Genomic DNA, 26,870 nt, shown 5'->3' with positions numbered 1-26,870 from the left:
TAGGTCGTTGTACCGTTGAACCCACGACTTTCTAACTCAAGGCAAGAGTGCTACCAGCTGAGCCACAGCTGACACACAACTTAATCGGTATGTTCCTACCAATGGTGAACAGAAGTAATATTCTACCAGCTAATTTATTTAAATGGGAATGATGGTGGAACGTGTCTTTTAAGAAAGGTCCCTATGATGTAAAGTGCTGGGGCTGCTCCATAGAACGTACAAAGAGAAAATTAATCAGGACAGAGGTAGCAGTTACACTTCTTCAATGTATGAACTGTCTCTGTACAAGAAGATTGTGTGTATTTGAGTGTAAACTAGGCTAAAGTTGTAATCTATGTTAGCACTACAGACAGAATGCTGCATTGTCCAAGGCACATCCTTCCAAGAAGATTAAATCAATACCATGTCCACCTATTCCAATGGTTCATTGAAGATCCCATTCAAATAAAGGCAGGGAGTTCTCCTGATATCCTGTCTGATGCTTCTCGTTCAGTCAAATAACAGCTAAAAGCATTAATCTCATGGTTGTTTGTGTGAAATTGCCAGTGTTGAATAGTTGTTGTATTTGCCTTTATAAATGCAGCCAGTGTAATTGAACAGTAATTCATTGTTTGAGGAGCTGTTAGACATTTCAATACAATGAGCCGGAATAAAAATATAACTTTAAGTGCACAGATCCTTGAAGTCTGAATTGTGTTTTATTTTGAATTCAATAGATGAAGCTAAATGCCTGTCAATCATGAATTCTCCGTAGCCCTTTCATAGATTCTTTTGAGGCATTTTTAGCTTGAATGAAATGTTTCTGATCTCATTGTGATTATAACTGTAAAAAGCCACATCCTATTTTCAGATGCTCACAGCTGATTTGCACTAAAAGTGTCCCGGTTTACTACAATATCTCATTTCAATTAAAAAATACCTTCATACTTTCAGACGTCAGAGATGGTGCCATTACAAGGGGAATGGTGCTGGAGTATAGAAGCAATGGAGGAATGCACATCTTCATTGAAAGAATTTGTAAAGATGTTCTAATGAGATTGGCCCAATATTTTGATTGGCTCCTGGAAAACAAATATAATGTTTTCCTGACACACTGCAGGTAAATCAGGGTTGTCCAACATACTGCCCGTGGACCACACTCCAGCCTGTGAAAGGTTTCGATCCGGCCCGTCAATCATGGTGCACTTTGTGCCAGCCCGCCAATCAAGGCGTGCGCTTCATACAGGCCTGTCAATCCTGGTGCTGTCAATTATGGGCGCTGGCCAATAAAAAGCGTTGCAGGAGGTAGGTGAACTCATTGAGGCAGCGGTGAAGAGGTGAGTTCAAGGAGTCTGTGTCGGAAAAGTGATGCGGAGTCGGAGTTGTTGGGGAAGGGAAGTCGGTGGCGGGGAAGAAGGGGAATTGGCGGCGAGAAGGGGAGTCAGCCACAGCGGGAATCGGTGACAGTGGAGAAGAAGGAGAATCGGCAGCAGCGGAAATCGGCGGTGGAGAAGGGAAGTGAGAGTTGGTAGCAGAGAATGGAAGTCGGAGGCGACAGCGGGGAAGGGAAGGCAGAGGCATTGACGGTGGGGAGGTGAGCCCGTGGGGTCGGGTTTGTGGGGGGCTATGAGCCCGAGGAGTTGTGAGTGTGGGGGGAGCAGAACTCAAGGAGTTGGTGATGTGGGGGGGGAGGGGAGCTTGAGGAGTCGGGGGTATGGGGGGAGGGGAGCTCGAGGAGTCAGGGGTGTGGGGGAAGGCCAGCTCGAGGAGTCCGGGGTGTGGGAGGAGGGGAGCTGGAGGAGTCAGGGGAGGGGAGCTGGAGGAGTCAGGGGTGTGGGGGGGAGCAGAGGGAAGCTTGAGGAGTCAGAGGTGTGGGGGGAGGGGAACTTGAGGAGTCAGGGATGTGGGGAAGGGCAGCTTGGGGAGTCGGGAGTGTGGGGGAAGGGCAGCTCGAGGAGTCGCGGGTGTGGAGAAAGGGCAGCTTGAGGAGTCGGTGGTGAGGGAGGAGGGGCGCTCGCAGGGACTGTGTTCAATGTGGGTTTCTGCTTCTGGTGCATGGTGGATGAAGAAAATCTAGTAATTTTTTAAAACCAGGTAGGCCCTATCTCTAGTCCCCAGATTAGAGTCATAGAGATTGACCAAGTTGTGTGCTGGGAAGTGTCAACCAGGGAAAGCATAAGACTTGTTGGCAGTTTTGTAACCATTTGGAAGTTAAGAGTCGCTTTCCTCTCATAGATGGCGGCCCATGGATACAGCAAGAAAAGGAAGATGGATGCTGAATGTCAAGCATTCAAACACTTTTGGATCAATGAGTTTTTTTTGTTATCAAGCACAACTGCGACTTATTGGACTGAAATTTACCAGCCCCTCGATACGGGGGTCATGTCAGGGGGGGCCCATAAAATACTTGTGGGACCGGCCCTCCACGACTCCCGATGCCGAGAAGGCCCCGCCGCATATTACCAGCGACAGCGAGGCCTCGGTTTGGCCCCCCCGCCACTCGGTGACAGGGCCTTCATATAAATATTAAAATAATGAAAAAACATGCAAATCATCTTACCTTGACCCAGCGGTCGTCCCACGCCGATATTACGGCCGTCAGCCGCATCTCGTGCGCTTTTGGAACTCTGTTCGGAGTTCCGAGGTGTGACACTGGTGGGGATGGGGGAGGAGTGAAAATTTCAGGGTGTGGGGGGAGCGGGGAAAACCCTTTTGATTGGTGGGAGGGATTGTGGGAAGAGGCCAAAGTTTAAAGTTGTTAAAGGTTGTGGGGGAAAGGTTGGGGTCTGCACACAAGGTTTTGGAGGGGGGCATGTCCAATTCATCGATCGATTCTTCCTTGGGGGTGTGGGGGAGAGGAGTGAAAATGTGATTACGTGTTACTTTAATGTTCAACATTTTATCTCTTTAAAAATGCAAATACTCCTGAAGGGCTTGAAGCCCTTTAAAAATGGCGCCGGCGCCTGTGCGGTGGCGCCGGACGCCATTGCCGGGGATGGAACGGCTGCCCCCTGTACGTCATCGGGGGAGGCCACTCCGCCCCCTCCATTTAAATGAGCCCCTGTGCGAAATATCGTGGGGGCTCAGCGATGGCGCATCTGCGCCTGAAGGTCGCCAACTTCCAAGCGCGCCACCACGATGTGCAGTGCGCTAATAAAATTCAGCCCATTGTGTCTGATATGTCAAGAGAAGATAGCTGTGTTTAAGGAATGCAACATCAAGCGATATTATTCTATGAAACACGGTACCAAATTTGACAGCCTCATGAGCCAGGTGAGAATTGATCGAGTGAACTTTCTGAAACAGAATATGATCGGCCAACAATCTTCCTTCAAAGCTGCAAACCAGAATTCAGAGGCAGCAACCAAGGTCAGTTTTTTGGTAGCCAAAGCACTAGCCAAGAGCAGGAAACCTTTGTCTGATGGGGAATTTGTGAAAGACTGCTTGGGCATATTTACATCTGTGGCATGACATGACCATAAGCTGGTGATAGAGAAAACCAGCCTTTCACATCAGACCATTGCTAGAGTAGTAGACGACCTAGCATCCAACATTCAAAATCCTCTGATCAAAAGGCTCAACGCCTGTCAGTTTTACAGTTTAGATTTTGATGAAAGCACCAATGTGAGTGACACAGCTCAACTGGCAATCTTTGTACATGGAATCACCGAAACCTTCAAAGTCGTTGAGGAACTGCTTGACCGATGTGCAGTGAAAGGCACGACAATGGGACAAAACATTTTCAATAAAGTAAAACGTGTCTTGGTGAAATTCAATCTTTCAGAGGACAAACTTTGCATTCTAACAACTGATGGAGCCCCTGCGATGATAGGCAAGCACAATGGATTTGTCAATCTAATGTACAAATCATTACCTCATGAAGTCATCACACATCACTGCATCATTCACCGAGAACAGCTGTGTGCAACGACCCTAGAGATGAAATATGTGATGGAAAAGGTTGTTTCTACAGTCAATTTCATAAGGTCCAAGGGGTTCATTCACAGACTGTTTCAAGCCTTTCTTACAGAGGTAGGATCTGACCATGATGATGTCATTTACTTCAGCCATGATTGCTGGCTCAGCAGGGTGGTCACTCCAGCCAGATTCTGGTCACTGCATGAAGAAAAAAGACAAGAAAAGGAAAAGATGTAAGCTTCCTGGACAATGATGAGTGGTTGAATGACTTGGCGTTCCTAGTTGACATCACCAAGTTTCTTGCAGACTTGAATGTGAAACTGCAAGGCAAAGATCAATTTGTCCACAAACTGCATGACCATGTCTAAGGATTCATTCAGAAGTTAGAATTGATTCAGAAACAGTTGATTATGAAGAAAGTTAATCACTGCACAACATTATCGACAAGGCATACCGAGAAAGTGAACCATGAAAAGTATTCTGCACTGATCGGCAGCTGAAGAGGCGAATTAAAGCAAAGGTTTGCAGATTTCAGGAAACACTGAGATGAACTGAAGTTGCTCGCAGATCCATTTGCAGCTGATGCCATTGACGCTCCTGGCATGTTCCAACTGGAAATAACTGAGCTCCAAAATGACATTGACATAAAGAGAGCTTTCACAGAACATAACCTTCAGACATTTTATACTCAATATGTTCCAGCAGTTTCTTTCCCAAATGTATCTGAACATGCATTGATTCATTGCACTGTTTGGCAGCACATATTGATGCAAACAGCTTTATTCAAGAATGAAAGTATCAAAAGCATCAGGTCACTCCCGACAGATGGACATCTATCTGGAATACTCCGCAGCACTACATCAACTATGCCGGCATGCATTGACGACCTGCGCAAGAAAAACAATGCCAGGCATCTCACGAAATCAGCGTTCAACATCATGACGTGAAATTAAGTTAATTAGTCTTTTCAATTAAAGTTCCTTCACAAAAATGCACATTTATTGCTGTTTTTATTTGTAAGATACATTTTTAGTGCCTTTATCTTTCGAAATTTGCTCACCGGCACCTCCCCCCCCCCCCCCCAGGCTAAGCAACAATGCGGTCCTCCACACGAAAAGGTTAGACAACCCTGTGATAGATGAACAAATAGCTCCCACAAATATAAGCTAAATGGTACAATTTTAAAGAGAGTGCAGGAACAGAAACACCTGGATGTTTATGTACACATATCTTTAAAAGCAGCAAACCAGTTTGATACGGTTGGCACAGTGGTTAGCACTGCAGCCTCACAGCTCCAGTGACCCAGGTTCAGTTCTGGGTACTGCCTGTGTGGAGTTTGCAAGTTCTCCCTGTGACTGTGTGGGTTTCCTCCCACATGCCAAAGACTTGTGGGTTGATAGGTGAATTGGCCATTGTAAAAACTGCCCCTAATGGTGGTAGGAGAATTGAGGGAAGGTGGGGATGTGAGAGGGAAAATGGGATTAATGTAGGATTAGTATAAGTGAGTGGTTGATGGTTGGTGTGCACTCAGTGAGCCAAAGGGCCTGTTTCTGTGCTGTGTATCTCTCTAAGGTTGTTAAGAAAAGCATATGGGATCCTTGGCTTTATAAATAGAGGCATACAGTTTTTTTAAAAAGCAAGGATGTTATGCTAAATAATTGAGTAGGCCTCAGCTGGAGTATTGTGTCCAATCCTGGGCACAACACTTTAAGAAGGATGTCAAGGCCTTGGAGAAAGTGCAGAGGAGATTTACTGGAATAGTCCCACGGGCAAGAGATTTTATTTATGTGGAAAGACAAGCTTAGAACAAAGAAGGCTAAGGGAGATTTGAAAGAGGCATTCAAAATGATGAAGTGTTTTGATAGAGTAAATAAAGAGAAGCTGTTTCAGGTGGCAGAAGGATCAGTAACCAGAGGACACAGGTTTAAGGTACTTGGCAAAACAGTCAGAGGTGAGCTAAAGAAAATTTGCTTTACCCAGTGAGTTATTATGATCTGCCTGAAAAGGTGGTGGAAGCAATAATAATGTTCAAAAGGGAATTGGATAAATATTTAAACAGGATAAAATTACAGGGCTACAGGAAACTAGCAGGAGATTGGCGCTAATTCGATTGTTCTTTCAAAGAGCTGGCACAGGCAGGATGGGCTGACTGGCCTCCTTTTCTGCTGTAAGATTCTATGAGACTGAATGATATAAATAAACCTGTTCATATGAGCAATCATTGCTTTCAACTTCTCGCATAGACACATTAAAGGAAGTCAGCTGCTCTAACCATTTGTGGTACATTGCAAAATATAAAGATTGCACTTTGAAATTTGGCTTTGTTCAAAGTTCCACTTGTCATACATATAATAGACAGCAAACAATCCTGAAATATCTATGTCAAGAAAACCTTCCATGGCAAATGAGAATTTTTCAATTCATCGGTTGAAAACCTACATTAAACTTGTTACGAATGTGCCTCTGTGGATTTTAAATATATTTTTAGAGGATTCATTTTTGAAAGATTGAAGAAATGTTAAACTTTGGGGTTTTCATGTAAAGGCAACTTGACTTTCAAAAACAGTCCCTAGAAATGTTTTTTAAAAGGGGCTCTGAGAGGTTTTATGAGGAAAACAAGCCTTTCCAGGAAACCACCTGACTTCGAGCTCAATAAACAACAGAGAACTGTATAAAAAGGGAGAGAACTTTCAAGGAGTGAAGACAACTTCCAAGGAGAGCAGAGAATTCCCAAGGGAAGAGAGAAGACCTACACCCAGCTCAGGTTTCCAACACCTCTCTAAAAGGCCCTGAGAAGTCCACAGTGTCAACTCATCTTGTCTCCTGTCTTTGAAGAAAACCCTGAATTAAATTATTCTCAATGCCGCCTGAAAAGAACTGTTCTAAAAGATGCCAGTGACCCATTTACATGTACTCAGAGGTCAGACTGTATGGCCGTTTTAGAACATAACATATTAGAATTAGAATTAGAACATTACAGCGCAGTACAGGCCCTTCGGCCCTCGATGTTGCGCCGACCTGTGAAACCATCTGACCTACACTATTCTATTTTCAACCATATGTCTATCCAATGACCACTTAAATGCCCTTAAAGTTGGCGAGTCTACTACTGTTGCAGGCAGGGCGTTCCACGCCCCTACTACTCTCTGAGTAAAGAAACTACCTCTGACATCTGTCCTATATCTATCACTCCTCAACTTAAAGCTATGTCCCCTCGTGTTTGCCATCACCATCCGAGGAAAAGGACTCTCACTATCCACCCTATCTAACCCTCTGATTATCTTATATGTCTCTATTAAGTCACCTCTCCTCCTCCTTCTCTCTAACGAAAACAACCTCAAGTCCCTCAGCCTTTCCTCGTAAGACCTTCCCTCCATACCAGGCAACATCCTAGTAAATCTCCTCTGCACCCTTTCCATAGCTTCCACATCCTTCCTATAATGCGGTGACCAGAACTGCACGCAATACTCCAGGTGCGGTCTCACCAGAGTTTTGTACAGCTGCAGCATGACCTCGTGGCTCCGAAACTCGATCCCCCTACTAATAAAAGCTAACACACCATATGCCTTCTTAACAGCCCTATTAACCTGGGTAGCAACCTTCAGGGAGTTATGCACCTGGACACCAAGATCTCTCTGTTCATCTACACTACCAAGAATCTTCCCATTAGCCCAGTACTCTGCATTCCTGTTTCTCCTTCCAAAGTGAATCACCTCGCACTTTTCCGCATTAAACTCCCTTTGCCATCTCTCAGCCCAGCTCTGCAGCCTATCTATGTCCATCTGTACCCTACAACATCCTTCGGCACTATCCACAACTCCACCGACCTTAGTGTCATCCGCAAATTTACTAACCCACCCTTCTATACCCTCTTCCAGGTCATTTATAAAAATGACAAACAGCAGTGGCCCCAAAACAGATCCTTGCGGTACACCACTAGTAACTAAACTCCAGGATGAACATTTGCCATCAACCACCACCCTCTGTCTTCTTTCAGCTAGCCAATTTCTGATCCAAAGCTCTAAATCACCTTCAACCCCATACTTGCGTATTTTCTGCAATAGCCTACCGTGGGGAACCTTATCAAACGCCTTACTGAAATCCATATACACCACATCCACTGCTTTACCCTCATCCACCTGTTTGGTCACCTTCTCGAAAAACTCAATAAAGTTTGTGAGGCACGACCTACCCATCACAAAACCGTGCTGACTATCTCTAATGAACTTATTCTTTTCAAGATGATTATAAATCCTGTCTCTTATAACCTTTTCCAACATTTTACCCACAACCGAAGTAAGGCTCACAGGTCTATAATTACCATGGCTGTCTCTACTCCCCTCCTTGAACAAGGGGACAACATTTGCTATCCTCCAGTCTTCCGGCACTATTCCTGTCGACAATGACGACATAAAGATCAAGGACAAAGGCTCTGCAATCTCCTCCCTAGCTTCCCAGAGAATCCTAGGATAAATCCCATCTGGCCCAGGGGACTTATCTATTTTCACACTTTCCAAAATTGCTAACACCTCCTCCTTGTGAACCTCAATCCCATCTAGCCTAGTAGCCTGAATCTCAGTATTCTCCTCGACAACATTTTCTTTCTCTACTGTAAATACTGACACAAAATATTCATTTAACACTTCCCCTATCTCCTCTGATTCCACACACAACTTCCCACTACTATCCTTGATTGGCCCTAATCTAACTCTAGTCATTCTTTTATTCCTGATATACCTATAGAAAGCCTTAGGGTTTTCCCTGATCCTATCCGCCAATGACTTCTCGTGTCCTCTCCTTGCTCTTCTTAGCTCTCCCTTTAGATCCTTCCTGGCTAGCTTGTAACTCTCAAGCGCCCTAACTGAGCCTTCACATCTCATCCTAACATAAGCCTTCTTCTTCCTCTTGACAAGCGCTTCAACTTCTTTAGTAAACCACGGCTCCCTCGCTCGACAACTTCCTCCCTGCCTCACAGGTACATACTTATCAAGGACACGCAGTAGCTGCTCCTTGAATAAGCTCCACATTTCGATTGTTCCCATCCCCTGCAGTTTCCTTCCCCATCCTACGCATCCTAAATCTTGCCTAATCGCATCATAATTTCCTTTCCCCCAGCTATAATTTTTGCCCTGCGGTATATACCTGTCCCTGCCCATCGCTAAGGTAAACCTAACCGAATTGTGATCACTATCATCAAAGTGCTCACCTACATCTAAATCTAACACCTGGCCGGGTTCATTACCCAGTACCAAATCCAATGTGGCATCTCCCCTGGTTGGCCTGTCTACATACTGTGTCAGAAAACCTTCCTGCACACACTGGACAAAAACTGACCCATCTAAAGTACTCGAACTATAGTATTTCCAGTCGATATTTGGAAAGTTAAAGTCCCCCATAACAACTACCCTGTTACTCTCGTCCCTGTCGAGAATCATCTTCGCTATCCTTTCCTCTACATCTCTGGAACTATTTGGAGGTCTATAAAAGACTCCCAACAGGGTGACCTCACCTCTCCTGTTTCTAACCTCGGTCCATACTACCTCAGTAGACGAGTCCTCAAACGTCCTTTCTCTCGCTGTAATACTCTCCTTGATTAACAATGCCACACCCCCCGCTCTTTTACCATCTTCTCTGTTCTTACTGAAACATCTAAATCCCGGAACCTGCAACATCCATTGCTGCCCCTGCTCTACCCATGTCTCCGAAATGGCCACTACATCGAGATCCCAGGTATCAACCCATATTGCAAGCTCACCCACCTTATTCCGGATGCTCCTGGCGTTGAAGTAGACACACTTTAAACCAAGTTCTTGCTTGCCAGTGCCCTCTTGCGTCCTTGTAACCTTATCCCTGACCTCACTACTCTCAACATCCTGTACACTGGAACTACAATTTAGGTTCCCATTCCCCTGCTGAATTTGTTTAAACCCCCCCGAAGAGCACTAGCAAATCTCCCCCCCCAGGATATTGGTACCCCTCTGGTTCAGGTGAAGACCATCCTGTTTGTTCTCATCTGTTGTTCCTTCAACAATGTGCAAGTATTCAGACCAAGTGTTTTTTGTCTGTAATGAAGCACTAAAAACAAAAATTTTCCCCCCCCCGGTAAACCAGTGTATGCGTGTGTATAAGGGGCTAAGGTAAAAATAAAAGGAACTTTAATATTTCAATCTGTGTGTTTATGCTTTGCTTCATTACTGGTTAAGACTTGTTTTTATAATAAACTGATCATTTTGTTGTTTATTAAAGAAACCTGGTTGGTGTGTTTTGTTCTGGGAAAAATAGAGTATATGATTGATCATATCAGTAAGCGGAAAAATTTAAATATATGTTGTGACCTGTGGAGAAGTGGAAGTGGAATAAACAGTGCACTCCTCCCACCTTGGTTGTAACAAACTTTTAATTAATGAAAAAGGAGCTGGCATCCTACAATTAACCTTTTTTTAAAAAACTGGCAGCCAAGATGGCCACCACAATTTGCATCTGCAATATCTCATATTCCAGGACATCGAATTGGAGGCACATATCTAACAAGAAGCCCATCCAGAACAAATGCTTTGGCTGAGTAGATTATCCATATCACCCTTGTTAGCGGGACATTCAAAACTATCTTGAGGCATTTTTGAGTGGAGTTGTCCCTCCAGAGGGTAAACACTGACAATACTACCTAAGAGAGGTTTTGGGTTTTAAACTTTGGAGCTCATTAAAAACAAAGGGGGATTGAGAGAACCATCTCCCCAGGTTGTGTAAAACTGGGAGTTTTGTTACACACAGCAGACAAGCTACGGAGACCTTGAAGCAGACAGGTTTCATGTGCTAACCAGGCAGACCCCAGTGTTCTGAAGAAGGGTCACTGACCTGAAACGTTAACTCTGCTTCTCTCTCCACAGATGCTGCCAGACCTGCTGAGTATTTCCTGCATTTCTTGTTTTTATTTCAGAACCCCAGTGGGACTGTGTGTATGTGTGTCTCTCTCTCTCCAAATAATATCACAAGCTTAAAAAACCTCTGCGACTGTGGACCATTATGACAGAGACCCCAGGGGAAGAAAGGCAGCTACAATTCTATCTCCAAGAAAATCTTGAGCCAGGTGGGCTAGCCACAAAGTGCACTGCTACCAGCCAAAGACTTCAAGATCACAACTTCAGCCAGAAGACAATGGAATCATCCGACCCCCACAGACTGTGTATTAATTTTTATTTGTTCTGAACTCTAATCCAAATCAAACTGTTTCTTATCACTCTGTACTCTATTTGTTAATATGATTCACGTGACATGTGTGAGTGAAAGTGTAGCATAATTTTATTATTTTTTTCTAGATCAGCTTTAGATTTCTTGTTTAAACTCAAGAAAACCTGTCAGGTTGGATCTTTGCAATCAAAACAAATGTAAAAGATAAAACACTCACTGAGGTGGTAAGTACAAATGCTGGTTTAAAAAGGAATAAAACCTGTTGCAGTCAAGCAAGAGGAAGGACAAGAGGAGAGCCTTGCGACTCCTCCTCACCTGTTCGTAACAATCTATATCTTTTTTCAGGAAAATAATCTCAGAAACAGTTGAAGAATTCATGCTTTACCTTGAGAAACCAGTTGGGTTGGGGGTATGGTGGGAGAAACAGCAAATAAGCACATTTGCTTCACTAAACATTAAAATTGCATATGCACACCCTTTGGGAAATGGAGTCCCCTGACGGATGTCCAGTTAAGATTGACAAGATATAAATATTCTATTGGCAGGGTATTGCTGGGCAGTATATCGATATCTTGGGCTGGATTTTGTTCTCCCCATGTGCGGGCTCCATGGTGGGGGGTGGGGGACCTGAAGATGGCTCTGGATGAGGCCTGCCACAGACCTTGAGGCCAGGAGGACCCGGCCTGATCCTCCCAGCGGCAGCGAGGCTCCGTGGCTGCCCCCCAACCGCTGGGCGATGGGACCACAATTTAAATAATCAAATGAATAAAATTAATAAATTTAAATAGACTTACCTGCGATCTTGAGGGCCCACTGCGATCTTCGGCAGTCCCACGTCTTCAGATCCCCATCTGGGGAAACGAGGCACCACGCTGGTGGGGAGGAGGGAAGAGGTAAGCTTGTCAACGCAGGAGGTTGGGGAAACTGGAGTCAAATACACATAATGGCCGGAATTTTACAGTGGATGGACGGGAGCCAGACTCTGATGTGAAAGTCGATGGCGAACCCACTTGCGCCTAGCCTGCGGATCCGTCCCGTATTTTACAGGTCCCCGGGCTGTAATTGTCCCGAGGCGGGACTTCCACCCACTTGAGGGAGGAGGTCCCGCCTCAGTGAGCTGCCGGCCAATCAGCGGGCCGGCAGCTCTTAGTCCCAGCAGCGCCACTGGCAGCAGTGGCCACTGCTGGGACTGCAGCCCTGCCGACGCCATGGATCGAGGAGGGAAGGTAAGTAGGGGCATGCCTCACCAGGGGGATCAGTCCTTCGATGGTGAGGCTGGAGTGGTCCTTTGGGGAGAGGGGGGCTGGTCTTGGGTCCCGGGGGTGGGTTGGGAGGCGAGCCCTGTGCCCGACTGCCATGCCGCCCCCCCCACCCGGGGCGCAGAAAGGCCGATAGCTATCGCTGGGTGGCCTTTCACGTCCCCAGCATATCCGCTTGCCACGGATAAAATACCCGTGGAGGCGGGTGAGAGTCTTAAGTGGCCGGAAAGTGGCCACTTAAGGGTCTTGATTGACCTCGGGCGGGCGGGCTGTTTTCCACCCATCCCCCACACCCCGCCTGACCGCCGTAAACTTGTCCAGAGGCTGAATCGGGGCGGGTAGCCCTCCCGGAGCCTCCTGCTCAATTTTACGCTGCCCCCACGCCACCATCCGGCCCACTGGGGCGGCGTAAAATTCCAGCCATTGAGTGTAGGGGATGGTGGGAAGGGTTGAACCTTAAACATTGTGCAGTTTTGGGGGGAGGTGGTCAGATGTATCAGGTAAGTGTTTTAGGGGGGAAAGGTCAAATAGTTATTGTAACTGTTATTGGGGGGGGGTGGGAAAGGGGATTTAGAAATGTATTTATTTAATTTTATGGAGGGTAGGACCTTAAAAATTTAAATTGAGCAGCAGGGCTGGCTGTCCTTTAAGAATGGCGCCAGCGCCTGCGCAATGGCAACTGGCGCCGTTGCCGTGGATAGACAGCCTGAGCCCTCGCAGAAATTGGGGTCTGTGGTGCGGGCCACCCCCGCTGTTTAAATGAGATCACAGTGGCTTTTTGGCGTGCAGCCCACACAGCCAGGCCGCCATTTTTTGAGCTCGCCGCCGAGATCGGTGGCGGGCTCTTAAAATCCAGCCCCATGTGTGTAGCCTTACTCAACAAGAACAATTTATATTTATACAGTGCCTTTAACTTACTAAAACATCCCAAAGGGCTTCACAGAAGCACTATAAAACTAAGTATTGCACCAAGCCACAAAAGGAGATATTAGGTCAGATGACCAAAAGCTTGGTCAAAGAGATAGGTTTTAAAGGGTATCTTAAAGGAGGAAAGTGAGGTGGAGAAGTGTAGTGAGGATATTCCAGAGCTTGGGGGAACTGAAGGTGTGGCCACTGATGGTGGAGCAATTAAAATCAGGGATGCTCAAGAGGCCAGAATTAGAGGAGCGCAGATATATCCTCTTGTTTTATCTTCCTGTACAGCAGCCAGGTAGAGGGATACTTCCAATAGGAATGCCATATTGTTGGAATGGAAAGGATAACCCTCTCCAAGTTTGCATGGTAGGAAGCAGTTTGAGTTGTTTCACTTGCCTCACCATATGTACATGTGGGCCAGAAGGTGCAGCTAATTAGTTTGAGTAGGTGGTATTGGATGAGTTACATTATACAAGCTAAGTGGAGCAAGTGAAGGTGCCTGAGAAGGAACACAAACCCGCTGCATGAATCACCCCTTTGATGCTGACGATTACCCTCTAAAGACTGGGAATCCCTTATTGTGGTGAAGAAAGGCAGCCCTGTCATGTGCTTATTGCTCTTCAGCAGAGAAGGAGATGAGTATGTTGGCCCTGCTTAATAATGTGCCAGTCATCTGTTTGCTACATCTGCACAGTGGCGGCTGGTGAATTTTTTGAAAGTGAGGTACATGCTTCGCAGTGCCAGTGTGATACCGTGGCAAAGAGTCCTTCCCACCATCCCACCATTAACCTTTTTTATTAAAGCATTTTATATTATCACTGAGTATGTTTGAAAGAGACCAAAAAAGTGCATTGTTCAAAGACAGAAAATGAAAGAAGTGTTCGATCTTTCGCCACATTCCTCTTGGGTTCTTTTAACATTAATTAAAGTCAGTGTTACATGCAGAAAACTATAAGCTGAGAGAGGGCTCAGAACAACAAGACTAGATCTGGCAACAAATCCCATTCAAGTTCACTGGCCATAATCCAATACTGTGCCTAAAATCTTGTCAATTACAAATGAATGTGCAGTGTACAAAGTGGTTCTGCACATCTGTGTGCTGACATCAATTCCAATGCTCACATCTGCACAATATTCTAGATCACCTGACGAGCTGCCTCGGCATCTGTGAGCAGCAACTTAGTGGACACTGCAGATGTTCCCTGTGTTAGCCTGCAAAGCGACATAAAAGTCGAGGGAGCTGGTGCCACGAGCTGTATTGTCCCTGTGGTGGAGGTTGGCTGCGAGTCATTTTGCAGCAGATGGCACAGCTCTGTAACTGGCTGCCTGCTAAACCTGAGTCTACCAAGGCAGTTGTCCTCCATCATTGCCAGGTCATTGTGCCTGGGCCTGTATACTTCTGGCAGCATCATGGTGGGTGAAGGCAATCTGTCACTGCTCTCCATGGCTTGTCTTCTTTGTTCTTCCTGATATAGATGTGCACTGAAAGATGATCTCTTGCATTGGAATGGCAGGAAAACAAAATTAACTGGGTTCCTCGTGTTCCTGACAGGTGACCACTTTGATAGCCCCTTTGCATCCATTTAAATGGGCAGCTCAGTGTCGGGGCGCAAAGACAGGGGAATCATGTACTGCCTCATAATGCTTTGATTTAAATCAAATTTGCCTGCCCTATGAAGCTTTTGCAATTCAGAGGGCGTCACCAGCAGACAGCCAGATCAGTCTTTTTGAGTGATGTTCAAATTGGGCACGGAGCCAGCACGTTCGCAAACTCGTGATTTTTCTAGCCCTTCCTACCCTCCCAATTTCCTAGCAGCAAAAGTACCTTTCCCTACTAGAGCTGACTAATTAGCAGGCAAGACTTAAATACATTTTAGAAATCTCTGAGGGGATCTAATAATGCCACACAATCCACTAACCTTTCATCTGGTGCCAGGGCCAAATAAATCTCCACGAGCTCGAGGAAAATATTTGCAAGATGATGAAAAATGCCTGGCAATAAATAGCCAATATTTATTTATTGAACACATTTTTTGCTTTCCATTGCAATATTGAATTGTTGCACTTTTGTTTCCTGGAATATTGGCTGCAGGTAATAAAAAATTGATGTTCTTGTGCTGTTGTTGCGTGGGTGATGCTCCATTGCACAGTTTATGAGACTGAATCATAGAATACTTGCAATCTCATATATGAATTCTCTGAATGTGTTCAGTTTTAATGGGTTCAGGGCACCCGTCATCCACTGGATGCAATAAGTTTTTGATGAGATGTGACTTCAAAAACTATAAAAGCTCAGAGAAAGAGTTGACAAATTTTGTACAAGATTCGGTCTTGTTAAATTGGACATATTTAATAGGAACGGGGGCCCAGGATCTGCTCAACACCACTGGGGACTTAGAAAGATCAATTCTTTCCAATATACTTAAGCTCCGCAAAAAATGAGTATAACAATTTAAGCAGAAATCTGGTAAAAGCTAAGTAGTGTGCAAAAACCTGTGGTTGATTTGGCAGTCATAATCTAATAACAACATTTTGTTTGTTTTTCAACAGCCTCAATCCCCCTTTTCAGCAAACTGTTAAAGAAATGGGATTGGAATTTGAGAAAGCGGATTTGAGTGTTACAGAGAGGGATTTGGCTAGCCGACAGACTTTCACAGACTGGAATTTGCAGTAATGAGAAATCTATTTGGTGTGGTGCCCTCTATAGGAGGTCTGGGACTGGTATGAAGAGGGCAAGCAACTGTCTATCTCCTCAACACAAACAGCTTGAAGAATCCTTACGGAAGCACACAGGCTCTGAAATATGGACCCGTAGTGCCACGGGAGATGGTGTTATGGGAGCCAAACACCCTTCGGTTGCTCCACGCTATGCCTGCAGCCACTTCCAGCGAAGCCCGTACAGTGCCCCATGTTGAGAAGGGTGCTCGCCCGGGCGTCCCTAGCCTGCACTGGAAGCAGCGGAACTGGTGAAATCATTACACCATACAGCCCAACTGGCACAGATCTGTGCCATGCCCTCTGCCAACTTGGAGTCAGACTCCTCCAAGCTCCGTGACAGTGACAGGAAGCTGTCTGGCAGGCCAGCCAATGCACCCACCATCTCAGTGTGCATGCCCATCGACATTCTCCTGTGTGCCACTCCATCAAGGTCCTCAGCTGAGTCCTCTGCAGAAGAATTCGTCTGCGATCTCGCCCTCTGGGGAGCTGGCACACGAACCTTCATTTCGCCCAGCGTGGCTGCAGCCCACTCGTGCCTGGTGACTCACCACATGCTGATTCCAGCTCTATAACACCCTCTAACATACGTGCAGTGCCAGTATTTGATCTGGTGTCTGCGAGTCAGATCAAGTGATGGAGCCTCTTCATCAGTGCTGAGCTGTTGCTCTCGCTCCTCATCCTGGGGCTGCTGTGGCTGGATGGCTGGGCGTTCCTGAGTGTCTAAAAGTAGAAAATCAGAAGGGGGAGGCTGAACTGAGGGAAGGGAGTGGGGTGGAAAGCCAAAGGTCCATGGTCATACCATCTGCAGCTTGCTTATCAAGACAAATAACAGGATGAGTCGGAACTGGGAGTTGAGAAGGGGCACAAGGCAGGAATATACTGTCATCCTCAATGTTCTCAGTGACACCCAATACCATGAGCTCTGTCACATGGTGCAGAGAGTCAACTCCTATTTAGGGCTCAGGGAGTGCAGAAGTCCTTGTTCCCCCAATGGTTCTGTCTGCTCCCTTCTCTTATGTGCCACCTGGTCCTTCAAAAGAAACAAAAAATGTCAGTGATTGTGTTTGGGTGATGTGCCTGCCATAGCAGAATAGCTGGAGGTATTTGGAGGCAGTGATAGATGGATGTGAGGCTGGCAGCATTGGTAGGTATATGAGGGTATGACAGCGTATCTGGATGCTAGGTGAGCGTCCTAAGTGCCAGGGGCTGCTGGTGGGTGAGTGATGAGGATGTGGTGCTTTGAACAATGTAAGAGGCTGATGGAGGGTGGATAGATAAGTTATGTGAAAGTGTATTCACTGAACCCAATCACCTGTGTAATGTGACTGCTCGTGGCACTGCTGCCAGGTCCACAGGGCCAGACATTGAGAATTGACCTTTCTGGACACCTCCTCCCAATCCTTTCTGAGAGTGGTCCTTGAAGGCCTCCTGCCGCAGCCCCCCCCCCCCCCACCATTTCCCCACCCCACAGAACTACAGCATCTTTTCCCCGGTCTACCTCCACCACGAGGACTTCATTTCCACATCCGTAACCTAGGAGCTTTCTCTCTCTGCAGTGGTCTTCCATTTTCCTTGTTTACAATTGCAACAATAGTATTCAGTGGCAGCCTCCTGTAATTCAGTGCAGCTTCCCTTTAAGAGGGCCAGATTGCCTTTAAAAATAAAAGGCTGGCTGCACCGTGAGTTATTAGCACACATTGCTCAGCTCCCTGCTGAGTGCACAGGCCACCGGTAACACTCGACCCTATGCTACAATCGGACAAGTGAGGTGCCAGCACCAAATTTGCATGTTGCCTACCTCCACTTTAACGAGCATAGGCATTTTTTATTACGATCCCCATGCCCAAAAAAAATGGCACAGACTAATTTCTAGCTATAGAGTCTGAACCAAGGGGCTGAATTTTATGGGCGCACCTGAGACAGGTTCAGAGGCATGGGGACTCATAGAATTGCGACGGGAGGTGGAGACAGACAGCCTGTCGCCTCCATGTCACAACGCAATTTTGTCAGGGGCAGGACAGGCCGAAGACGGCCTTCCTGCCCACAGACCAATTGAGGCCCTTAAGTGGCCTATTAATGGCCACTTAAACGCTTCTTCCTGCCGCCGCTGGGATTTAACCAGCGGTGTGGGGGGCCTCTGCCTCTTGGGAAGGTCGCTTAGGAAAACAAGGTGACCTCCCTACAGGCTTGGTGTGGCCCTCCTCCTTAGCCACGGAGAGCCCCCACTGGAAAAACCTGCCCCTCCCTGAACAACTCTCCTTCTGCACTAAATGTCCACCCTCCCCCGCACCCTTGCTGCGGCCTGCCGGGCTGGCCCCAGTGACCCCACCTGACTTGCCTTGAGTCTGGGCTCCAGCACTGGGCCTGGGTCCAAGACCTCTTGCAGTACCGACCACTCCCAGTGGCGCTGCCGATACTGCTGAGCTGCCAGCCCTATGATTGTCCGGCAGCTCTTGGAGGGGTGGGGATCCCAGCACCAGGCTATTAATTGGCTCAACGCATAGACTTGCTCCGGGTGGGGCGGGGGCTGGGTGACTGGGTGGGTGGGGGCGGTACTCCAGCAGGTTGAGGCAGCATTCCACCCGCCTTTTTGGCTCGGTGCCGGGAGCCCTGCCATGGGCACAAAATTCAACCCAAGAAGCATAAGTTCGAGTCGTTAATTCCATGACAAATCAGGTACAAAAAGCAAAATAGAAAGGGAAAGGTAGATGGGAATATAGGGGAGAAAAAATAGACAGAAAGAAAAAATAAAATAAAAAAAGTTTTTTATTTTTTAAAATCTCCAACACTCGTTAAAATCAAAAGGATCGGGTTTCCATACTGTAAAAGTTAATTTTCCGTGCCAGACAGTTTGTTTGCCAGGAATAAAAACATTGTGTCATTTAGGTCCCACTTACAATGGAATTTTACTGGCAAGTGTAGTTATTGTGGAGTTTAGTGGGTATCTAGTGGCTAAGTACAGCAACTTCACACATTCCATATGTTTCAATGCTGCATTTCTTGATGAGATACCAGTATGGCGAGGCTTCTGGAGGAGCAGGGCAACCCGGACAGCAATCTCCTGACTTCCTTGCTTAACTGCGCATGGGTATTCTCTGGAAGTTGCTGTCTGCTTTACTCTGTCGTAAAGGTGATTGTTGATAGCCTCCCCTTTATTTTTAGTGCAAAATCCAAACCATTAAAACATTACTTTTTTTCTCGAGAGTTAGGAGAAGGAATTTGGTGTTCCTAAGAGTAAGAGATAATATGGGAGAAGGAAAGGCCATGATAGAATTATACATGGGCTCTGAATGGAACAAGGTGGTTGGACTGAATGGGCTTTTTCCATTCCAGGCAGTCTTTTATTCTTACGTTCCACTTAACATGGGTCTGTGATAAATAGAAGGATCTGAATCCACATTTTCCAAAGTCCAGTTTCCCATTTTACATTTCAATATCCGTGTTAAAAACGTGAAGCTGTGCTTAGCCTTCCATGTTGAAATTGTGTAGCTCTGAACAAGGGAAGCTCTGAACTATCTGAACTCATTTGGTGATTTGGACCCATCTGAATGTGGAAAATCACTTTGGAACTTTGTTAGAATCAGCCAAGATTGCAGCTCATAATGAGGCCATTCAGCCTATCATGTCTCTGCCACCTGATTTGCTAGAGCAAGTTAAAACAAATCCCATTATCTGCCCTCTTCCACAGACATGCACATTTTGCTTCTTCAGACATTCAATTGATAAAGCAACATGGTGCCTCCCTTGGCACAGCATAAAATGATTTGATTTGGTTCTGGCCAATGGATTGATGCTAGAAATACAAGGAATGATGATAAATTTGAGGACCTGAAACTTAACCCACCTTGCAGATATGGATGATCTTCCAGGTTGTCCCTGTGGAAGGATTTGGCATTCAGGACATCTTTCACTTCTGTTTCAATAGCGATCAAAAAAGAATACAGGGAATAATAGATTATTGAAATGTCATGAACGTATACAGAAAATAATCAAAAATGCTAATGGAATGCTGGCCTTTATATCTAGAGGAGTGGAATACAAGGAGGTAGAAGTCATGTTTAGATCACACCTGGAGCACTGTGAGCAGTTCAGGGTACCACACCTTCGGAAGGATATATTGGCCTTGGAGGAAATGCAACATAGGTTTATCAGAATGATACCTGGACTCCATAGGTTAAATTACGAGGTTGAAACCTACGGATACACGTTGCGCCCACGCTAGCATGCAAACGTGATACACACATGCAAATAGAGACAGAAAAGAGCAGAAGAAAAATAAAGTGAAAAAGTCTGAGGCAATATCTGAAGAGTTTTTGTTACGGTTCTTCAAGCTCACTGTAGAGTCCTTGATTGTAGGTTGATCTTGCTTTTCATTGGGACCCAGTATTCTTCTTAAACCTTGTTCGCTGTAGGCGACGTTTCTCTCTTCTGTCTTCAGTGGATTCAGAGGCTTGTGAGAAATAGATAGGAGCAAACAGGGGAGATCTTCTCAGTCCAGGAGCAAACAGACACTCTCTCTGAATGCAAACTGTTGGTATAATTCTAAAAAACCCAGTTTGCCAAGCATGTTAGTCATATGACTAACTGGTCTGACCATGTCTTGGATTACAGCAGCCTCTGGAATGCTCCTCTTAAACACAATACCTGGTGATCAAGGTCCACTGTGGGTTGAATGTTTCAGGGAATGGTCCTTTGTCCTTCCAATCACCGTCTGTTAATATGCAAATGTCTTTTCCAGCCACGCCTGATCTGTTTAATAAGTCATTTCTTCATTCCAGTAACAGTTTAAAATTAATGTTCATGACAAAATTAATGTGCCTCATTCTTGGCAGGTGGGGGCCTAGCATGACAGGTCACAGATTAGCCATGATCTCACTGAATGGCAGAATAGGCTTATGGGGCCAAATGGCCTCCTCCTGTTTTTATGTTCCTACGTTCCTAACAATACTGAAAGCAGTTGAAAGAGGAAAGGATCTAGGTGTTGTTGTGCATAGAAGATTCACAGCCAATGACAGAAACCACAGATGAAAAAGTAGAGTATTGCATTGTATTAATGGAACCATTCAGTACAAATCAAAGAACACCAATCTATCATTAGACAGGTCACTGGTTAAATTGTATCTGGAGTACTGCACCCAGTTTGGTCCCCTCACATGCTGGGTGATACAGTGGATGAAAAGGTCCTGAGTAGAGCTGTGTGAATGATTCCTAGCTTAAAGAACCTTAATTACTCAGGCTTAAAGAGCTGGGTCTATTTTCTTGAGAGCAGCATTGACTTAGAGGCAAACTGATAGAGATACATAAAATAATGAGAGATGGATTGCATGCCTACCAATTGATTATCTCAGTTTGACAGAGTGGGGAGGACCAGGGGACATGTATTTAAACTACACAAACATAGGAATAGGCTCGATGTTGGGTGGTTCTTCTTTTACCAGAAAGTAATGTGCCTCTGGAATGCATTGCCAGCTGAATGTGCTGATTCTCTGCATGCCTTCAAGAGGGAGGTTCTTGGCTGAATCAGGGATCATATCATCTGGAAGGTAAGTGGATTAACAATAAATGTTAATGCATGGGCAAATGTAATCTCCTTAACTGGTTTAAATCGCCTGAGGAAGGTAGGGAGTAATTTTCCACAGATTTTCTGCCCCTTATAGGCTTTAACATCTCACACTGAAGAATGCCTGCAGAGTCTCATCGACAGGTTTGCGTCTGCCTGCAATGAATTTGGCCTAACCATCAGCCTCAAGAAAACGAACATCATGGGGCAGGATGTCAGAAATGCTCCATCCATCAATATTGGCGACCACGCTCTGGAAGTGGTTCAAGAGTTCACCTACCTAGGCTCAACTATCACCAGTAACCTGTCTCTAGATGCAGAAATCAACAAGCGCATGGGTAAGGCTTCCACTGCTATGTTCAGACTGGCCAAGAGAGTGTGGGAAAATGGCGCACTGACACGGAACACAAAAGTCCGAGTGTATCAGGCCTGTGTCCTCAATACCTTGCTCTACGGCAGCGAGGCCTGGACAACGTATGCCAGCCAAGAGCGACGTCTCAATTCATTCCATCTTCGCTGCCTTCGGAGAATACTTGGCATCAGGTGGCAGGACTATATCTCCAACACAGAAGTCCTTGAAGCGGCCAACATCCCCAGCTTATACACACTACTGAGTCAGCGGCGCTTGAGATGGCTTGGCCATGTGAGCCGCATGGAAGATGGCAGGATCCCCAAAGACACATTGTACAGCGAGCTCGCCACTGGTATCAGACCCACCGGCCGTCCATGTCTCCGTTATAAAGACGTCTGCAAACGCGACATGAAATCGTGTGACATTGATCACAAGTCGTGGGAGTCAGTTGCCAGCATTCGCCAGAGCTGGCGGGCAGCCATAAAGACAGGGCTAAATTGTGGCGAGTCGAAGAGACTTCGTAGTTGGCAGGAAAAAAGACAGAGGCGCAAGGGGAGAGCCAACTGTGCAACAGCCCCAACAAACAAATTTCTCTGCAGCACCTGTGGAAGAGCCTGTCACTCCAGAATTGGCCTTTATAGCCACTCCAGGCGCTGCTTCACAAACCACTGACCACCTCCAGGCGCGTATCCATTGTCTCTCGAGATAAGGAGGCCCAAAAGAAATAGGCTATTGGTATTATCCATAAACATAGCTGGGTGTGGTGGTGGGGGAAGGACATGGTTCATGAGGAGTGGAGGTGAGGGCAGAGCGGGGGAAGAGACGTCAAGTCATGATGCTCCAGGCATCATGGGCTAGATTTTACCAACCCTCGACGCTGTGGGTCGTGGTGGGGATGCCCGTAAAGTGCTAGTGGGAGCGGCCTGCTACGACCCACGACACCGAGAAGGTCTCGACGGATATCAGCGGCGGCAGCGAGGCCTCAGTGCGCCCTCACTGTCGCCAAGCAGCGTGGCCTTCATTAATATATTGAATTTAAATAAATGAACATGCAAATAAACTTAACTGCCACCGCCGCTGTCCCACGCCGATTTTACGGCAAACCGGCTGCAACTCACACACCTTCAGAACTCCCTAGGAGTTCCGAGGCGGGACACAGGTGGGGAGGGGGGAGGAATAAAATCATCAGAGCTGGGGGGGTGGGGAGCGGGGAAAATTATTCTTATTGGTTGTGAGGATGGTGGGAAGGGGTTGTAGGTCAAAGACACTGAAGTTCGGAGGGGAAAGTTCGGAATTTCAAAAAGTTTTTTGGGGAGGATAGGTCAATTTATGTATTGAGGACTCAGTGGGCGTGGGAGAGGGGACTCAAAGTTAAATTAAACTTTTATTGATTTTTTTATGACACTGGCATCTTTAAATATTTAATTCTCTCCTGAAGGGCTTGAAGCCCTTTAAAAACGGCTCCAGTGCCTGCGCAGAGGTGCCGGACACCATTGCCGGGGATGCGGTGGCCACCCCCTCTACGTCATCGGGGGTGGTCACTCCATCCCCTCCATCGGCACATCTATGTTGGAAGGCCGCCAACTTCACAGCGCACCGCCGCAAAGCGTGGCGCGCTGATAAAATTCAGCCCCATGAGTGTGGGCCAGGCTTGATGGACCAGCTGGACTTTTCCTCCCCAACATTTTCATTTTTTTTTTTGCAAAACATTCATTTGATTTCAATTAAAATTTGACATTTTGACAATATCTTTACATGCTCCTAAAGTGACTGCTGCTCAGGCAGGAGTACTATAATCATGTAAAATACAAACCTATGAAATAATTTTATTTGGCTGTTTTGGGTCATGTAAACATGATAATGTTTTTAATATAAATGGGTATTGTCGCTAAAAAAAGTTAAGCAAAAAGTAAGAGAAAAAGGAATCGCTGGTGATTCTGGAAATAAAGATTTTAAAATGTTGAGAATTCACTACTATTATGACCAAGGCAGGAGACGTGCACTGTTAATTCAATCCCACTTCTCCACAGGTCACAACATACATTTAAAATTTTCCCACTTACTATTATAGGCAATCATATACACTATTTTTCCCAGAATAGAACACACTAGCCAGGTTTCTTTACTGAACATCAAAATTATCAGTTTATTATAGAACAAGTCTTAACTACTAATGAAGTAAAACATAAACACACGGATTAAAACTTTTAAAGTTCCAACATTAAATTTCAGAGTCCCCTTTTTTACCTTAGCATCTCACATTCATGCACATACACATATATGTATACCGGTTAACTGAAAAAATAAAAAGGGATTTTTGGATCAGAGCTCTGTTACAGACAAAAAGCAGTTGGGTTGATTACTTGTTCATTTTTGAAGAAAACAGCAGATGAGATATGTTGTTCCAAAACAGGCACACAGTCTAACCTCCGAGTACATGTGGACAGGTCACTAAGATCTTCCAGAACAGTTATTTTCAGGCAGCGTTGAGAATTATTTTTAGCAGGCTTTTTTCAAATACAGGAAACAAGATGAATTGACATAATGGACTTCTCAGGGTCTTTAGTGTTTTGCTGGGTAAAAAAAGTTGGGTTGTGGTCTTCTCTTCTTACTTGGAATTCTTTCTTTCTTCTGCAGCAGACTTGACTTTATCTCACTCCAGAAGATAAAATGCACACACACTGACACACAAACAAAAAGCTTGAGTTTTCTGCTCATCCCAGGTGTGCTCTGCTACTACTGGGCTTGTCCAATCAAGGAAACACTTGTCACTTCTCTGACCCTGTTATCAGGGTTTCTGTTCTATCTTTAGCTTCAGTCATGTGACAACTTGTAACATTGTTGCCACCAGTTCCTTCAGTGCCCCCTTGATGGCTTGCTTTAAAAAAAAACTTGGTCCAATATTTATTCAGTTTAACTATAAATTCCTTGAACAATATTTTTAACAAAACACAGAATCACTTTCATAACACTACAGAGTGTGAGCATCCAAAAGGGGAAAAAGACAGGTTAACATTTTGTGTGGGGATGGTTGTGGTTTCTGCAACAGAACACTATTTGTGCTAGTTGGATGTCAGAGAGATGTAACTGATTGTGAATGGATTTGAAAGGAGATAAGAAAACGTCCCTCTGGAATCCACTTGGGTTGAGATGCAGGAAAAGGTGCTGTGAGAGAAGAAAATGGCTGTTGAAATGGGTTTTTGCAAATAAATAGTCATAAACAAGAAGGCAAAGAAATGACAATGATGATGAATAGGATGAAACAGACATATGGAGGTCACAATGAAGTGAGCAGCAGAACTTCTTCAAGGCTGGCATTCCTGAAATACAATCAGGGAGTGAATCAAACAATGCAGCCAAGAAGAAAAAAAGCTGCTGAAAATTAAACATAAAAATAGAAAATGCTGGAAATGCATTGCAGGTCTGTCAGCATATAAAAGGAAACAGTAACATTTCTGATATTGATTCGTCATCATACCGCTGATAAAAAAAAAATCAAGCAAATTTGTGCTGCAATCTAGTCTTAATTTAAAGTCACTTAATTCAATATCTGATGAGCATTTCTTTAGCCCTAAATTATTACATTTCTGTATTACTTACATTGCTTCTTTCAAACTATTGGATAATTCCAAATTTTTAGCACAAATGCTGACTGAATTAAAAGGAGTGTACTGCATCTCCCCAAAAAATTTAATGGATTAAAAGGCATTAAAACTGAGATTGCTTTCCACAATGATTAATAAACTGAGACACTCTTAACTGTATTTCAATCAAGAAGTTCTCCTATGGACTTTAGAATACAAAACTGTGTAGAATAAAATAATTTATGCAAAATATAGATTTTAACTCTCACAACAGGTAAATATCCAATTTAATGTAAGCAGGATTTGTGTTTTACAGTGCTTTATATTATCAAAACACATCAAACATGATGGGGTAGATTTTAACTGCAGGCATGGAACTGATAGCAGAGGGTGGAATGCCTACTTGCACCTGATGATGGGAGACCTGGTCCACTTTGAGATCTGACCCTTGTTGCGGGACAACTCAATCACCACACGAGGAGACTCAGGAATCGGTTTCAATCGTTTATTCAAGTGTATGCAGGGAAAGACTAACTTGGGCAGTCCGAGCTAGCACTCTGACTTTACATTCAAAGTTGCCAGTTTATATACATTTTGTGTTGCGTAATATGGTTATACAATGAGTAGTTTATCATGTAGCTCTCTGATTAATCAATTTTGTCCTTACACACTAGATAGTTCATCATGTAGCTCGCTGATTAATCAGTTTTGTCTTTATCACATTAGCTAGACCTTCCACGACTTGTTGATTGTGAAGTCTGGGTCGCTTCCCGGTTTCAATCACCCCCTAATCTTGCCTCTCGCAGCTTGTTTATCTATTTCTCATCCTACCTGTTGTATGTTCTGCTGAATTGCCTTTCTAACTCTCATGATACTTCTTCTGAACCGTTTCACCCTAAACACTTATCCTCTTGCAGTTCACCAGCTCGAGTCCAGCATGGCATTGGGAATTTGGAGTCTAACCTGGGTGGCAAGAAGATAGGTCCAGGAAGGGAAGGACCGATAATTAGGATGGGGGGTGGTGAGTGGAAAGAGGAAACATTTTGCAGCCCATAATATTTTTATGGAACCTGGGAGGGATAATCTTGCTCCTCCTGGCTGCACAAAAATAGTTATTTATGTACGTTTTTGGGGCCTGTTCTTCTTCACCACTTGATTCAACTGTTGTCCTTCGAAATTGCGTTAAAAAACTGAACCCAATTTCCATTCAATAAAGTGTACCAACTCATTCAGGTGGTTGCTGGGGCTGCCAAGTGAAAGTCCCCTGTAAATGTGACAGCGGTGCAGTAATGGGGTGGTAAGGTACAAATCATCCATGATCTGTTTGAATGGCGAAGCAGATTCGAGGGGCTGAATGGCTGAGCCCTGCTTCTATGGCGCTATGAAATTAGGCTATT

The sequence above is a fragment of the Heterodontus francisci genome, chromosome 36, assembly GCF_036365525.1.
Source record: "Heterodontus francisci isolate sHetFra1 chromosome 36, sHetFra1.hap1, whole genome shotgun sequence".
Taxonomy (NCBI): domain Eukaryota; kingdom Metazoa; phylum Chordata; class Chondrichthyes; order Heterodontiformes; family Heterodontidae; genus Heterodontus; species Heterodontus francisci.
The sequence above is the reverse complement of the archived record's forward strand: the minus strand, read 5'-3'. Positions refer to the sequence as shown.